Source organism: Equus caballus, chromosome 31 (assembly GCF_041296265.1).
Source record: "Equus caballus isolate H_3958 breed thoroughbred chromosome 31, TB-T2T, whole genome shotgun sequence".
NCBI lineage: Eukaryota > Metazoa > Chordata > Mammalia > Perissodactyla > Equidae > Equus > Equus caballus.
This window is the reverse complement of record NC_091714.1, coordinates 25341606-25358464: the sequence shown is the minus strand read 5'-3', so window position 1 is coordinate 25358464 and position 16859 is coordinate 25341606.

Sequence of the window (16859 nt, the reverse complement as noted above, 5' to 3'; positions counted from 1 at the left end):
TTATTCCTGTTCATTTTCTCCTATATGTAACCGATTATTTTTGAAATTCTTAGAAATAATTTATCATTCAGTGAAGTGTAAATGTCATTGCCACAGTTTCATTTATTTGATTAGACAATAGGTATGAAGTTTCTATCCTGTATAAAGCACTGTGAGGGATACAAAAATGAATAAGTACTTTCTGTGCTTTCAGAAGTTGGCACTCTAGGAAAGGAGTTAAAACGAAACAGAGAGAAACATAAACATTATGCAAGTGTCAGTTCCAACATGATAGGAACAGATAAAAAGAACACTCTTCTGAAGTATTTGAAGGAGAGAAGATGGGAGAAGACCTCCAGGAGAAGGTGGGGTATAATTAGAAAGGAGAACACTTGAAGAGAGAGGCAGTGTGTGTACAGGCAGGAAAGTAAATGGTTTAGTGGGAAAAAAGCCTGGAAAAGTGAATTGGGACCAGATTCCCAATTCCCAGAGTTGTGAATGGTTAAGGATACTTAATTCCTTGATTCTAAGACTGATATTTTAAAAATTGCAGTACTTCTCAAATGCATTTAATAATCTATGATATTTTACAATCTCTGGCATCTTATAATTGCTCTAAGTCAGGTGGCAGCCATTACCTAGCTGCATGAAAAACTTTTTTTTTTGACACTTTCTGATAAGACCAAGGCAAGTCCAGAAAGATTCCATTTTACATTAACTTGAGTATATTCATGTGATTGTATGGTAGAAACATAGAAACTCAAAAGTGACCTTTAGAATTTGGGAGTCAATCTTTATGCCTAACATACTTTTAAAAACCATAGTATCTGCCAAATATTAAATGACTACGCTTTGCTAGCCTAGTGTTTCGAATTTAATCCCTTATCATGTCTAATTCTCGCAAAATTCCTGAGACAAAGATCGGCTCCATTTTATGGCTAAGGAAAGAGGGATTAAGAAAAGTTTTTTAGTAGTGCAAGGTCACAGAGGTAGTAACTAAAATTTGAATTTAGGTAGTTTTGAGATTTAAATCCAATTCTTGCTTACTCTCAGAACTATTCTGCTGATTATGCAATTCCTTCTACCGCACATCTTTGCTTAAGCACACACAGTGATTGTGAGCTCTCTCAGTCTCAGGGCAATGCATTCTCCCACTGTGGAGAGAAGGTGATGGGGGTGTCAGAGAAAGCTTCTTTGAGAAAGCAAGATTGAATCTAAGATTGATCATCTATTTTGATCCTCATTATGATACAAAGTATTTACTATTTTCTGTATCTAAATTTATTAATGTTATCACATATTTATTTAAAACTTTGACAGATTTGATAAAGAGACATGTGGTGAAGTTACCATGCAGTTAGCCTGCTGAAAACTTAGCTATCAAATGAAATTTTCGGCAGCTTCTTCTTCCCCAATGAGTATTAGTAACTTAATTTAAAATTTAAAACAAGTAGCTTTACAACTACTTTATGTTTTACATTATTTTTAATTAATATGTAAGAGAGTTGAGGCCCAGAGAGGCTGAATGATTTGCACAAAGTCACACAGTGACGCAATACAGAATACCTGGCTCCTAAATAGCTTGAATGTCCAGCACTAAGTAATCAGAGACACACCATCACTCATGTTACATAACAAGATGGGCCATGCATTGGCAGAGCTAATTGATCAATTTTGACTAGGGTTTTAGGAAAGATCTCCCTGCTGTTGCAAACTGAAAACACTCCATCCCTCAGATTCCTTATTCACTCCCTCTAGTCCAGTGTTTCAAATACGCCGTGCATTTGCTTTTCCATCATCGCGCTTTGTTCTACATCAAAGTCAACTCTGGGTCCTAGACCGACCTCATAGAGAACCTTAGTTTTCAATTTAGAGCCTTTATAACATGAATGTGGACTTTGCTAAAAATAAATTCATGTGAATGTGAAGTGAAATGATTTATTTTAGGCATATCCAGAGGAAAGGATGTATCAAGAGTCAATGGGGTAAATTCAAATCGAAATGTGAGTCAAGATACTGCATTAGAATGTCTCTGAGTGGGTGAAATGGCAAAAATAGGACAACGTGCTGGAAAACATCAAGTTGGTAAGCATTTTCAATTTTATGTGGTACAATATTCTTTTGAGATTAGGGCTCTTTTAGCTATAACTCATAAATATTGCTTTCCTAACCAAGTTTTTGTATTATGTTGTACCCAAATAATAAAACCTTGGAATTTTGAACTTCATATGAAAAAAATGAATCATTAGAGCTACCTCTGTATGCTTTCGGTGAAGTTGACTTAATTTACTGTGTTGGGTTATGAATTCTATAAAAAGGATTGGTTCCAGTGCTTCCAGACATTTAACAGTTCACTCTGAGCTTGAACCATGTATTATTTTCTTTACCGGCAAATTATGTGCTAGGTTAGGACATTCATTTGGGACATATTCAACGTGAATGAACTATGTCAATTTTATATTTTAGAGGAATTAAATTTTAGGTTACTTGAGTAATAATCGTCATAATTAGAACTAGTCATGATCGAACCCGTGATACGTGGGGGAAAATAGACAGCATGAGAGCGTGTGCATCCGCCGATTCAGCTTATTTATCATAACAGACCCACAAATTCTCAGTAAAACTTGATAAAATAATGAGTCTCTTCGATATTACCATTACACTAAAAATGGTTACTATCATCATGATTAGATGAGCTAAGCATATCCTTTGTTATAGAAACTGAAAATATTAAGAAGTGTTTAAACTCAGGCTCTTCTTGGGGGCGTCGGATGAATCGGTATGTATATATTTTAAATTTATTAGAGCAGATTTATCACAGTATCACTTCCTGAGTGTTGGCACCTGAAAAAATTAAGAAATTGAATTTTAAAATATTATATAAACATATACATAAATGAAATATATTATTATCTGATACAGTATATCTGGTACAACATATATATGATATAATATTATATGATAATATTATTTCAAGCTTAAACTCTCCCTCAATTTTCTTTTTTCACACTTGGGAACCTAATTCTTAGAGCTTTTTGGAACACTGGCACTTCCAGGATGACTGACAGTGGTTTGATTTGCATGAGGATTCAGTGGATCCTTACACAGACTTCATGGCTGACCTGACAAAGGAGGTTCTCAAAATACAGTAACAATAACGGCTGCCCCTTCAACCTCCCAACAGTTCCCAGTATGGGCAGGGAACTTAGCATGGGCTGGTAGTTTTCTAACTTGGCCCCTGTCGACTCCCAGCTCCCCAAATGGCCACTAGAGAAACCCGTTGTTGCATATTAAAGCTACGTTTATTCGACTGACAGAGAATCAAAGGGAAAATACCGCCTCGACAAAATCTTAGTGCACTAATGCCTTAGAAAAGGAAAGTCAGGGGAGAATATTTCTAGTGTTTAGAGTGCAGGCTGGATGATTTTAAGGTCTTTCAAGGTAGAGAACTGGTTGGGAGTAGGCAATATTTCTAATGTCATGGCTTTGGTTTGGTGGGCACAGAGAGGTGAGGATGTGGACGAACTTGATGAACACATGTTAGCTATAATAAGTAATTGATTGTTATTGGTTTATAATTTATCTTCCGGGAGCAGATGTTTTCTGAAGCCAGCAGCTAAGCGATCTTTGCTTGTTCTCAGTATCGTGTAACACAATACTCAGACAGGAATTTATACCAGATGATCCAAATAGCGTTTAACTTAGGGGTGAGGTTGGTTTCAGTTCTTTCTGCCTATTGGTCATTCCTCAGTGTAAGCTGGAAAATAGGTGATTACCATCTGGAACATGATCAATCCAGATCTGTACCACTGCTTAATATACAGAATTTCTGATTGTACTTGTTCTAATCTTTGCATTTGTCAACTTTTCTTACTCTGTTTGTGGGAATATCATTTATTGGATAGTTTGCCAGGACAGTGTCTGCATAGTAGCATTTTAGGCTTTGGTGATCACACATCTGAGAACTGCAACATGAATACAGAGAAAGATTGTGATCATTTGTAGCATGTTTCTCAATGAGGAGCCAAGAGTTCCCAAATTAAAACCAAAGAACAGAACGTTCCTAATCCAAAGCTTGTAGAATCAGATAAGAGATATTGGCCAAATAACCTTATTCCATGATTTCATTGTTTCCAACATTATTAGTAATATACCTGCAAGATAGGTAGGGATGTAAATGCAGCATTCTTTCCTTAGGACAGCACATATTCCATCTGGAGAGCCTAGGGTTTAAAGTGGCTCTATTTTGAACTACCACTGAAATTTTCATGATTCTCTTGGACTTTATGGTACACAGAATGAAGGCCTCCAAGGATGCTCATTTCCTAATTCCTGGAACCTGTGAATATGCAAACTTACATGGCAAGGAAGAACTAAGGTTGTAGATGGAATTAAGGTTGCCAATCAGCTGACTTATCCATGTGGGCTCAATATAATCACAACGGTCCTTATAAGTGAAAGAGGGAAGCAGGAGAGTCAGAGGAGTTGTGACAATGGGAGCAGAGGTCAGAGTGATGCAACTGTTGACTTTGAAAATCGAAGAGGGCCATGAGCCAATGAATGCAGGCAGCTCTAGAGTTGGAAAAGGCAAGGAGATGAATTTTCCTCTAGAGACTTCAGAAAGATCACAACCCTTTCAGCCCTTTAGCCCAGTGAAATGCATCTTGGACTTCTGACCTCCAGAGCTGTAAGATAATAAATTTGTGTTGTTTTAAGCAATGAAGTTTGTGCTAATTTGTTACAGAAGCAATAGGAAACTAATATAGCCTTAGTAACATAGTCCAGTTCACCTGCTATTGTCTGAACCATGGTGTGTATAATTTTCCCCACTTTTTGGGCCTCTTGAAAAACATGAAATAAAGAGGATTTGAGACACAAGAAGGCAGTCCAAACTCCTTTCAATAAAAAAGTTTTTTTTAACTTAATTCAAGGTCCACTTTTTGTCTTTGAATTAAATTATGTAGAGACATTTTTTTCTGGAGGTGGGAAATTGACAGACTAGACAGACCCTTGGTAATATCAGAGGCTACACTGAAGGGAGGTGTCAGTTTACCAAGGTGACCAATACTTGTCCAATTTGCAGGTAACAGGCAAGAAATTCTGTGCTACAAATTCAATACCAGAAGAGCACACAATGATATGGTTTCAGTCAAAATATTCCTATGTGGTTTTCAAATAGCATTATAATATTTCGGTGCCACTCATCAAGCATGGTCCTCTTCCAGGTGATGCGTTTATAGTACAGAGATCATCAGGTGGAGTTAGAGGCAGAGAGTTCAGGGGTGTGCCTGTTCTGTAAGGTCTTTAAAAGTGAGAGAGCTTCTAAACGTGCCGTCTCCGCTCCTTAAGTCTCTACACTGTCAAGCTCCTTTAAAAGCCCTACAAGGTTGTTTCTATGGAACTTCTCCTTTTAGGTTTGAGGAATTTAGATTTCTATCTTTCTGGTCTGTATATTGTTTTTAACTTAAAAAGTTGCTTAGGTGTTTAGTTCAATTACTGAGGAAACCAACCGATTAATTCACAAGTGACTCTTATCAAAGGAAACTGGGTGACATCTAGGACAATGAGCACAAACCATACAGTCATTTTGATTGTGTTTTTTTTTGCCAAGTCACAAACAAATTATAGCCAGGCGTTGAATTTATACCAATGAGTGGACTAAGAATGCCAAAGGCAATATTAAGGGTCAGAATCGTATAAATATCACAGTCTAGAGATAGCAAGTGTCTGTTAAAAATCCAGAAGCTTATAACTACTAAGAAGAAAGAAAAATCACTGAGAGAATAAAAACCGAAGTTTACGGACTGCAGTGTGACGGCCACGGCTCTTGTTTGTGGGTCTTGCGTAGAAGCTGTTTATAGCCATCTTCATACTAAAGTTTTGAGTGGAAGCTTCCTCTTCCCGAATGTCGTCTGCTTTTGGAGGGTTCCTAAGAATGTTTCTGGTTGGAGCATGACTCAAAGAAGATGTTATGTTTTCAATTGAGAAATGTGAATCTAAGGACCAATACCCAAGAGTTTTACTATCGTGTCAATCCACACGGCCCTTGTCAGACAAACACCATTTTCTTGCCATGGAAACTTTACATTTATAACATACTGTCAAATTTATCTTCTGTTATTACATATAACTCTTTGGATTAATTTTAGTATGTATATCTTTTTACGTATGTGTTCGGATATATATACAGTCATGCAAAGATACGATGAAGTTTAAGCTGTTAATCTTATCACTTCAATATAATTAACTTAATCACCTATCCATAATCAGCATGTATATATTATTTTAACATTACCATTTCAATAAACTGGAACAATTCCCTTAAAAAAACAGACAAAATATATGTATTATCTTGTATACATATTTTTGTTTCTTTGTAATCGTTTATATTAATTACAATCTTCAACTAAAGAAGCCAGCATTTGTTTTTTCGAACACTAGAAAAAACTAGAAGGTAGTACATTAAGACTTACCTGGCTATTTTCTTACCCATGAACCCATATGTTATACAGTTTTAATATTTTAAGATGACAAAATAAACATATGCGTAATAGCATTTAAAGGGATTTGTACATCCTTTTGAATAAATACTGATTCCATAAATAAAAATAAGAAAAAAGGGTTTATTTAAAACAATAGTTAGTGACCAATCTGTGTAGTATTTCCTTCTTATTTAGAACTTGTCTATCTATCAAAAAATAATTTATTACAATTTAATGTTAGGCTAGGGACATAAAGCTGACAAGAAATCTGGAAATTTGAGTTAACACATTAAATCCTTGTGATTTATAGCATTATAAGAATATATGATATTAAAAAGATATCTATTATTCAGTTTCATTTAGTTAAACACATTTCAGTATATATTTGTAATCTAAACTATTTGTAAAAATAATGATAATTTAATGGACTCAGGGAACTAATGTAGGAAATGTAAAAGGTTCAAACTTTAGAAATTAAACCCAAATCATGTATTAATTAAAATACTGTGCTCACATTACTTTTTCTGGTAGTGATATTATGGAGAAGACTAAAATTGCTTTTAAACTAAAATTAATCACTCTAATTTATCTAAGTAATCATCTACTTATATTGTATGTATTTAAAATATATAAATTAATGTCTGTATTTATATATCAGAAAATTCTATTAAGATTATGAATTCATGTAAAAAGCTCTAAATACCTATCTTTTCTTTCCAGCTAAAGAGACCATTATCCAAACTCACAGGTAAACTTTTTCTTCTGATTTATCCTTTTTGGCAAAGGAAAAGGACAACATTAGAACAATCCATTTTTGTTTTTGGAAATTCTTGACTGGGCTAGATATTCATAAAATGTGTATAGAATAACAAAACAATTATTTTCTTATCAATTAATCTCTGAAGTTACCCAAGAAACAGAAAAAAAGAGCAGGAGAGGAAAGGAAAAAAGTGAGAGGAAGCAGGTTTCAGAAAGATATTAAATTAACACTGCAAAAGGCCAATGATCTTGTCCTCTGCAAGGAGAGGAGAGGGCTTAGATTTCGGAAAATCCATTGTGACACAGACAGATATGTACACACACGTGCACAACAGAACACACAACACACGGCAGAAAAAGAAAGGGGGAGAGAAAATTATTATAGCTGATTTAAACAGTAATTCACACTTTCTGTAATTCCCTCAAGCTGTGTGCTTTTTAATTGTACGTCAAACTCTGACGTATGGTCATAAACAGAGAGTTTCCTGTGTTAAACAGATCTCTCTTTGAGACAGACAAGTCAGTCAGAGACATTCTCTATAATCTGTTTGTTTTAATGCCTCTCTCAAATAAACATTCTTGTTGATGCCAAAAGTTTCCCAAAGTGGCCACTGAAATTTCAGATTGTCCTGAGTGGGAATTATGTTGGAGCGATATGCACATGTGTTAACACATAAAAAGAGACCCTCACAAATGACAAAAGTCAGAAAGGGGTGGTAGTTCTACTGTGTGCTCTAGACCTGGCCAAAGATGAATGATCAACAGCAGGGAGCTTGGGGCAGACAAAACTAAATAAAGCATTTCTAGGGGCACACAGACAAGTTTCAGGAATGTCCTGAAATGTTTATTTTAAATCAACTTTATCAATGTATAATTTATGACCATAAACTACATCCACTCAAAGCCTATTGCAAATTTTGTCCAAAGGATGCCAGTCTTATGTGGCCTTCTGAACTCTTTGGTCCTTGGGGTTGACTTGTTGCGTCTATGCATCTCATCTCCCTATAGACCTACAGAAGGACAGGGATAGAAACTAAAGTGCTAGAAAAAGGCTGTTTTCTAATTGATAATCAAAGAATTCCTAAAATTCTTATTTCTCACGGAGAAGATAAACTTAATCTTTATGAGTTGATGAAAGGAAATTGGAGCTCAGACTCAATTTAGGTCATACCTCATTCTTAGGGGCAGAGAGACTGTCCCTGGCCCCCCATTCCAATTCAAAGGATCGAGAGCTCCCTGCACTTCTTTTGAATGGAAGCAAGTAAATTTTTAGTTCCACTGGGAACAGAACCCAGATTTTCTGTGCGTCAGGCAGATGTGATGACCACCACACCATGGAACTTGAAGATCCATCTTAGAGAATGAAGGATCCTCTTGGGATGTACTTCTCCACATCTGTACAGAGCAATGAAGGGATATGATATTGACTGGATCCCATTGGGACTTCTAGGTTTATCAACTGTGGATTCCTTAAAAGTCCACTAGAAATACCTGTTTATCAAGGAGACTAGGTTTATTAGATGAGGAAGAACACAAGTTTGAGAAAATCTTAGTAGTGTTTCAGAGTGGGGAAGTCAGGGTAGGACATCAAATGGGATTTTAGGGCCTGGACTGGGCAAGTTTTCAGTTGGGTCTTTCAAGATAGAGTACAGTTGAGATTAGAGAGACTTTATTACATAACAGCTTTGCCTTGAGGGGTTCAGAGGACCCAGGATGTGAAAACTATTCTTGGTGAACAAGCCCTTAGTCTTGATAAATTATCTATTTAGTTGGTTCAGAGTCATATCCTCAAGAAACAAGTACTTTCTGGAACAAGTAGCTAAGTTGAATTCGCTTTGCTGTGATATTGTTTCATGTAGGGGCAGAAAATTATGCTGCTTTCTGTTTTCATCCTTCGACCCCAGGGAACTCATTTCAGGTTTCCAGAGAGTAGAACAGCTGGATCAGTCCAGTGAAAAGTGTTGCAAAACCCGACTGTTGTCAGGACACAGAGCTCAAAGCCACGCTATTTGGGAGACCAATAATAGACTTTATCCCAGTGATTTCCAATCAAATTAGGCATATCTTTTCACGTTTATTGATTGACATACACACAACTTTATGATGTGCTATTTTGCATTTCAGTAAAGATTTTTATGTATGTTTGTGCTTTATAAACACATTAATTCCATAACCAACCAGCAATCATCCGGAATTTACTCTGTAGGATCTTTCCAATGCACAGGCTGTGATCCATTGCTGCAGGCTAAGTCAGAAGAGAAATGAGTTGAAGTGATGGTGCTGATGGTGATAAGTGTGACTTCAATGGCAAAGTGCAAATATTAAAGTCGCACACTGCATCACGAACCCGCATCATCAGAAGCAATGGGAAGACAAAAAGATAAACCAAGAACAGAGACAAACGTCTCACAATGCATGAAAATATCCAGAAGCTCCTCAGTGCAGCATCTAGAACATCAGCATGGTTGGAGCCCTAAGGAAATAAAACAAGCTTCTATATGACAGTGGCTTTGGAGAGAAAAATAATTAATGACCACCAATGGAAATCTGAGCCACCCTGGGGCCACGTCAGGAGAAGAGAAGACATGGAGTATGTTAGCGAAGCAGCGAGTTCAGCAGTCACACCTGTGCTGTCTCAGAACCAGAGACCATGGCTCTTGACCTCCATATTTCCTTGACTGAGCACTCTAGTGCCTGGTAGGTGGAAGCTAGAGAGACAAGGGCTGCGTTCACAGAAAAACAAAATTGAACTGTTCTAACTCTACAGGCATGTCAAGTGCATTGCAATCACAATGCATTAAGAATGGACGAACCTCACCCATAAAACAAGGACTAGGACAAAATCAGAGAGCTGATCTAAGTAGCTCTTGAGCACTGAAAGCAAACAAAACATTTATAGAGAAAAGATCATTTCCATGGATTCTCTTTGACAAAAATGACTTTTTAATTTTAATTTAAATTTTGTCATTCAACCTTTTAAAAACAATTCTGTCTCAATTTATAAAAATCACAGAAGTGATGGCACCATAAACTTGTAATTACTTTTCCCACATGTCAATGCGTTCTACTAGAAATCACCAGCCTTAGAAATTGGAGGACCCTGACCAGGGGCTAGGAAGCAGGTGGCTTATCAGTTTCGGTAGGGTTGTATTTGTGCAAATATCAGCAGTTTATTGTGCAAGTTTGGCCTATTTTACTTGGATAGAAGAGAAAATATGGCCCTCTAGGTGATTCCTTCCTCTCTTCGAAGGCACAGAATCTTTAATGATCCTTTATTGGAATCTTTTTGGACTTTATTTCTTATAAGGGCACTTAGTGGCAGTTCTTCACAGCTTTCTGGGGAAAAATAACCTTTGAGTATCATTCTTGAACCTGTTAGTTTATTCCCTGGGGCTTCAGTGAATTCAAGAAAAACACTAGCCTGCAGTCACTCAGCCTGGGGCTGTAGGTTGTCAGGTCTCATAAGCTGGGCGCAGTGTTTGGGTCTGGACAGGACGTGGATAGCAGAACTCAAAAGAAAAAAAAAGTTTGTAGAACACACATCTGTTATGCACCAGATGGCAGCTGTTATTTCATCTCCTGGGGAACTTTTGCCTATAATTCTTGTTACATTTCTTCTACTGGAGTACTTATGGGTTTTAAGGGAAAAAAGCAAAATATTTTGGGAAAAAATGAGGTGAATGTAACATTAAAACCAAGGCTTTAATTGTTCCAAAACTCAGGATTTGCAGAGTTAAGGTTCCCACAGCAATCCTCCAACTGTGCAGCATGGATTACAATAGGAGCCCTCATTACACAATCACCAAACCCCGGGTAATGTTACAGGGTGTTCAGCAGATAAAGGGCACAAAATAATGGAAAGGAACTGCACTTTTTCTCGAACCTTAGATGTACAGAGCATATTATGTTACTGCATAAATATTCCATGATCATGTAACAAAATATACTAACGAAACACACAGATGCAAAGCAGGAGAGCAGGGCTTGAGATTGCACTGGAACACTTAAATGGGTCTTCTTATTCTTTGCTAATGCAAATTCAAACTTAATTTAGTGTTTGTAAGTTTTTTATGAGAATATAATATGTCATGGGAGACCTGACAGTTTTTAATGGTTTATAAAATGGTGCTTGAAGTGATCTAGACATGCAACAATGTCACTGTCTTTCACGCCCTACACTTCTGTTCCTGACTGTGTCTTAAGCATTTCATTGTTGACCTAGAGGCTAATTTCTGCACAGCAATTTCTGCCACCTTGAGAGTGCAGCACAAGTGTTCTTCCTATTAAACACCAACAAAGATGTTGCCGTTCAGGTTTGATGGGTTTCCGCCTGTGTTTGTTGGTTACTTAATATTTATTTGTGTGCAAATTTGTCAGCCTATTCCTATAGACGCCCTCTGTCAATCAATTGAAAGCACATTTTCATAGCACCTACTTGGATAAAGAGCTCTCTTTTAGGTTCTGATGTGACAGAAACAAATTGTCATGGTCTTGCTTTTTAAGAAATTAAGACCTTCAGTTGCTGATGATGGTGTTAATTATACTCATTTTGAAGCAGATTGCATTGTGCACCCTAAATATGGCTTTGACAGCACCGGCATACTACATCTTGTTACATTTTTTTCTTTCATTTTACAAAAGATGTGTTTTGTGTGTGAGGAAGATTGGCCCTGAGCTAATATCTGTTGCCAACCTTCCTCATTTTGCTTGAGGAAGATTGTTGCCGAGCTCACATCCGTGTCAGTCTTCCTCTGCTTTATGTGGGATGCCTCCACAGCGTGGCTTCATAGGCTGTGTTAGGCCTGCACCTGGGATCAAAACCTGTGAACCCTGGGCTGCTGAAGCGGAACACGTGGACTTAACCACTGTGCCACCAGGCAGGTCGCCAGAAAAGCTCTATTTTATGCAAACATCTCTTGTTATTCCTACCACTACTATGTAATATCTCTCTTTTTCTGTTGTTTTTTTTTTCTGTCCTTTGGTATTTTTATTTTTATTAACACTTCATTTTCTTAGAGCATTTTAAAATTCAAAGCAAAATTAAGGGGAAAAGTACAGCGATTTCCCATATACCTCCTGCTCCCACATGCTCACAGCCTACCTCATCATCAACATCCCCTACCACAGGGTGTATTTTCTACAATTGATGAATCTACATGAACCACATCGTAATCACCCAGAGCTTGTAGCTCACATTAAGGTTCACCTTTGGTGCTGCATGTTCTATGAGTTTGAATAATGGATAATGACAAGTATCCAGCACTGTGGTAGCATACAGAGTATTTTCAGTGCCCTAACAATTTTCTGTGTTCCACCTGTTCATCCCTTGCCATCCACCCCTCTCCCCACAGCCCCTGGCGACCACCGATCTTTTTACAGTCTCCATAAGTTTTGCCTTTTCCAGAATGTCACATAGTTGGGATTATACTGCATGTAGTGTTCTCAGATTGGCTTCTTTCACTTAGTGATATGCATTTAGGATTCCTCCATGTCTTTTCAAGGCTTGATAGTGCTTTTCTTGTTAATGCTGAATAACATTCCATTGTCTGGATGTGCCACAGTTTATTTATCCATTCATCTACTAAAGGACATCTTGGTTGCTTACCAGTTTTGGTAATTATGCATAAAGCTGCTATAAACAACTGTATGCAGGTTTTTGTGTGGACAGAAGTTTTCAACTACTTTGGGTAAAAGATTGCTGGATCATATGGAAAGAGTATGTCTAGTTTTGTAGGAAACTGCCAAACTGTCTTACGGATTGGCTGTACTATTTTGCTTTCCCACCAGCAATGAATAAGAGTTTCTGGTGCTCCACATCTTCTCCAGCATTTGATGTTGTCAGTGTTTCAGCTTTTGGCCATTCTGTTAGATGTGTAGTGTTATCTCATTGTTGTTTTAATGTGCATTTCCCTGATAACAGACTATGTGGAGAACCTTTTCATTTATTTATTTGCTGTCTGTGTGTCTCCTCTGGTGAGGTGTCTGTTAAGATCTTTGGCCCATTTTTTAATTGGGTTGTTTCTTTTCTTATCGTTGAGTTTTAAGAGTTCTTCATATATTTTGAGTGACAGGTCCTTTACCAGAAGTGTCTTTTGCATATATTTTCTCCCAGTCTGTGATTTTTCTTCTTGATATTGTCCTTTGAAGAGAAGGAAAGTTTTAATTTTAATGAAGTCCAGCTTATCAATTATTTTTTTCATGGATGGTGCTTTTGGTGTTATATCTAAAAAGTCACAATCATATCTGAGGTCATCTAGATTTTACTCTATGTTACCTTCCAGGAAATTCGTAGTTTTGTGTTTTACATTTAGGTCTGCAATCCATTTTGAATTGACTTTTCTTAGGCCTGTATCTAGATTCATTTTTTTTTTTTTTGCATGTGGATATCCAGATGTTCCAGCACCATTTGTTAAAAAGTCTATTTTTGCTCCATTGTATTGCCTTTGACTCTCAAAGATCAGTTGACTAGATTTATGTGGGTCTAGTTCTAGGCTCTCTATTCTGTTCCATTGATCTATTCATCTATTCTCCACACTGTCTTGATTACTGTAGTGACATAGTAAGTCTTGAAGTCAGGGAGTGTCAGACCTCCAAATTTATTCTTCTCTTTCAATGTTGTATTGGCTATTCTGGGACTTTTGCCTCTTCATATAAACTTTAAAATTGGTTTGTCAATAACCACAAAACAATTTGTTAAGATTTTGATTGTTATTACATTGAATCTATTGATCAAGTTGGGAAGAACTAACATTTTGACAATATTGTCTTCCTATCCATGAACATGGACTATCTTTCCATTTATTTAGTTCTTTGATTTCATTCATCCGTGTTTTGTAGTTTTCCTATTATAGATCTTGTACATATTTTTTTAGGTTTTACTTAAATTTTTTTTTTTGGTTGCTAATATAAATGGTATAGTGTTTTTAATTTCAAGTTCTACTTGTTCATTGCTGGTATATAGGAAGATCATTGACTTTTGTATATTAGTCTTGTGTCCTGTGACCTTGCTGTAATTGCTTTTGTTGTTTTTAAGCAAGTCAGCTACCCACATTTTTTAAATGCTTTTTGGTGGGGAAGATTGTCCCTGAGCTAACATCTGTTTCCAATCTTCCTCTTTTTTTAATCTCCCCAAAGCCCCAGTACATAGTTGTATCTCTTAGTTGTAAGTCATTCTAGTTCTTCTATGTGGGATGCTGCCACAGCATGGCTTGGTGAGGGTGCGTAGGTCTGCACCTAGGATCCGAACCAGCAAACCTGGGCCACTGAAGCGGAGCACGTGTACTTAACCACTTGGCAGCAAAGCCGGCCCTCTGTAATTGGTTATTACTTCCAGGAGGTATTTTTTGTCAGTTCTTTCTGATATTTTACAAAGATGATCATGGCATCTGTGAATGGAGACCCTTTTATTTCTTCCTTCCCAATCTGTATATACCTTTTATTTCCTTCTCTTATCTTATAGCCTTAGCTAGAACTCACAGTATGATGTTGAGAAGGAGGTGAGGGAGAGATCCTTGCCTTGTGCCTGATCTTAGTAAGAAGGCTTCAAGTTTCTCACCATTAAGAATGATGTTAGTTGTAGGATTTTTGTAGATATTCTTTATCAAGTTGAAGAAGTTCCTCTCTATTCTTGGTTTACTGAGGGCTTTTATCATGAATGAGTGTTGGATTTTTCAGCATCTATTGATATGATCATATGATTTTTCTTTCTTAGACTACTGATGTGATCATTTACATTAACTGCTTTTTAAATGTTGAACCAGCCTCACATACCTGGGATAAATCCTACTTGGTCTTGTTGTCTAATTCTTTTTACACATTGTTGGATTTGATTTTCTATTTTGTTGAGGATTTTTGCATCTATGTTCCTCAGAGATATTGTAATGCCTGTGTATGATTTTGGTGTTAAGGTAATGCTGGCCTCATAGAATGAGTTGGGAAGTATTCCCTCTGCTTCTATGTTCTGAAAGAGATTGTAGAGAATTAGTATAATTACTACTCTCAATGTTTGGTAGAATTCACTAGTGAATATATCTGGACGTGGTGGTTTCTGTTTTGGTATGTTATTAATTATTGATTCATTTTCTTTAGTAGATATAGGCCAATGCATATTGTCTATTTCTTCTTCTGTGAGTTTTGGCAGATTGTGTCTTTCAAGGAATTGGTCCATTTCATCTAGGTTATCAAATTTGTAGGCGTAGAGTTGCTCATAGTATTCCTTTATCATGCTTTTAATGTCCAGAAGATCTGAAGTGATGCTCCCTCCTCCATTTCTTATATTAGTAATTTCTGTCTTCTGTCTTTTTTCTTAGTTTTCCTAGCTAGAGGCTTATCAATTTTATTAGTCTTTTCAAAGAACCAGGTTTGGTTTCATTGATTTTCTCTATTGTATTTCTATTTTCAATTTAATTGAGCTCTGCTCTAATTCTTATTATTTCTTTTCTTCTGCTTACTTTGGACTTAATTTGCTCTTCTTTTTCTAGTTTCCAGAGATGGAAATTTAGATTTTTTATTTTAGATAGTTCTTTATTTCTAATATATGTACTCAATGCTATAAATTTCTGTCTACTTTCTGCTTTCACTGCATCACACAAAGTTTGATAAGTTGTTTTTTCATTTTCATTTAGTTCAGACTACACGCTCTTCACAGAGCTGATGTTTGTGGTGCTTTGTGTGAGGTTGCTCTCAATTTTATTACTGGCGTACCACTAATATCAATATTCCAGCAAGCAAAACAACACTCTTGGAATCACAGAATATCAGAAGTGGAAGTAAAGTTAAAAAGCATCTAATTCCTTTTGAAGATGAGGAAACTCAGAGTCCAAGATGTTAAGGAGCTGCTTAAGATCACGAATGCGCTAGTGGCACAGCAGACTGAAAACAGCTTCTTCCTCTTTCTGTGGGGCATCTTCCCTGCAAACAGCCGCTCGAGATGGGTAGTGGTTGGTTATATGGTCATAGAATAAATTTGCCTTCAATTACATTTAGTGCTTAAGACAATTTGAGTAAGAAATAAAACAAAAGCCCTAAGTGGACACTCATATGAAAATGTAGATACAAAATCCTAGTGAAGGAAACAAAAAGAAATGATAGAGAAATATTTCTAAGTGAAGACTTTCATCACTGTGTCAAGTGAAGATTCCACTTATTATTTAAAACTTCAATCTGACCTTAAAAATATTTTTGTTGTTTGTTTTAAAAAATCCCTTAGATTTATTTTAATTTTTCTTAATATTTCAAGGTCCATGATGGAATTACAGCTTATTACAGATAATTGCTGTTTCTTTATTCTATATCCCATGAAGTTAATTTTGTAATTCAATTATCAAATAACTTACACTTAGTAAAGCTAATTTTTCTAATTACTTCCGCACCATAGGAATATGTACTTTATTAAGAATGATCTAAATATACAAATTTGAAATACCCAAATAATTTTAAAATAAGAGAAATTACCTCGGCATATTATGAAGGAAAATTTTGCTGGAGTACCTTATGTTGTTGATAACACAGAGTGCCCACTATCTACTGTGGGCTTTTGATTAAATATTCCTAAATAGGAATTTGCATATTCCTGGGTTGTGACAGTCTACTGCGTCCCGAATGAGGAGCTAATGAAACAGACAGAGTAACTGGAGGTAA